Consider the following 1,781-nt stretch of genomic DNA (forward strand, 5'->3'; position numbering starts at 1 on the left):
TAAATATATAGATTTTGTTATCCATTCGTCACTTAGTGGATATTTGGGTTGCTTCCAGCTTTGGGATATTGTGAATAATGCTGCTATGAACATATGTATACAAATATCAGTTTCAGTCTCTGCTTCCAATACTGTGGGTATATTCGCAGAGGTGAAATCGTTGGATAATATGGTAATTCTATGTTAGATTTTTTTTGAGGAACCAGTATACAATTTTCCATAGTGGCTGTACCATTATACATTCCTACAAGCAATACACAAGAGTTTAAATTTCTCCACATCTTCACTAACATTTGTTATTTTCTGTTTTTCCATAATAGCTATCCTAATAGTTGTGAAGTGGTATTTTATGTGTATATGTGTTTTTAATAGACATTATTTTTATAGCAATTTAGATTCACAGCAAAATTGAGCAGCGAGCACAGAATCCCATATATTCCCTGCTCCCACACATGCATAGCTTTCCTCACTATTAAAACCCTTCACCAAAGGATACATTTATTATCATTATGAATATACATTGACACATTAGTATCACCAAAATCCATAGTTTACCTCAGGGTTCACTTATGGAGTTGTATATTCTATGATTATCACAAGTATATAACATACATTGACCACCATAGTATATAATGTATAATATACAGAATAGCATATAGCATAAAATACAAAATAGTTTCACTGCCCTAAATATCCTCTATGCTATGCCTATTCATCCATTCCTCACCACTATCCCCTGGCAACCACTGATCATGTTACTTTCTTTATAGTTTTGTCTTTTCCAGAATGTCATATAGTTAAAATATACAATGTGTAGGCTTTTCAGACGGGCTCCTTTGCTTAGTAATATGAATTTAAGGTTCCATGTCTTTCATGACTTGATAGCTCATTTCTTTTTAGTGCTAAATAATATTCCATTGTTTGATGTTCTACAGTTTATTTATTGATTTGCTTACTAAAAAACATCTCGATTGCTTCCAAATTTTCACAATTATGAATAAAGCTGCTATAAACATCTATGCACAGGTTTCATGTGGACATATGTTTTCAACTCCTTTGGATATATGCAAAGAGCACAACTGCCCATTCATATGGTGTGAGTATTTTTAGTTTTGTAAGAAACTGCCAAACTGTCTTCCAAAGTGGCTATACCCTTTTGTGTTCCCACCAGCAATGAATGAGAGTTCCTACTGTTCCACATTTTCACGAGTAATTTGTGTTGTCAATGTTCTGAATTTTGGCCTTTATAATGGGTGTGTAGTGGTATCTCATTGTTCTAATTTGCAATCCCCTAATATACATAATGTTGTGCATCTTTTCACATAGTAATTTGCCATCTGTATAACTTCTTTGGCGAGGTGTCTGTTCAGGTATTTTTCCCTTTTCTAAATTGGATTGTTTCTTATTGATTTTAAGAGTTCTTTGTATATTTTGGATAACAGTGCTTTATCATATATATCTTTTGCAAATATATTCTCCCATTGTTGAGCTTGTTTTCCCATTCTCTTGACAACATCTTTTGCAGAGCAGATGTTTTTAATTTTAATGAGTCCAACTTATCAAATTTTTTTCATGGATAATGGTTTTGTTGTATATAACAAATCATCATTATACCCAAGTCATCTAGAGTTTTTCTTATGTCATATTATAGGAATTTTATTATTTTGCATTTTGTATTTAAAATTCTGACTCATTTTGCATTAATTTTTGTGAAAGATGTAAGGTCTGTGTTTAGCTGCTGCTGCTGCTGCTGCTTCTTTTTCTCTCTCTCTTTCTTTCTT

Source organism: Pteropus vampyrus, unplaced genomic scaffold (genome assembly GCF_000151845.1).
Source record: "Pteropus vampyrus isolate Shadow unplaced genomic scaffold, Pvam_2.0 Scaffold2, whole genome shotgun sequence".
Taxonomy (NCBI): Eukaryota; Metazoa; Chordata; class Mammalia; order Chiroptera; family Pteropodidae; genus Pteropus; species Pteropus vampyrus.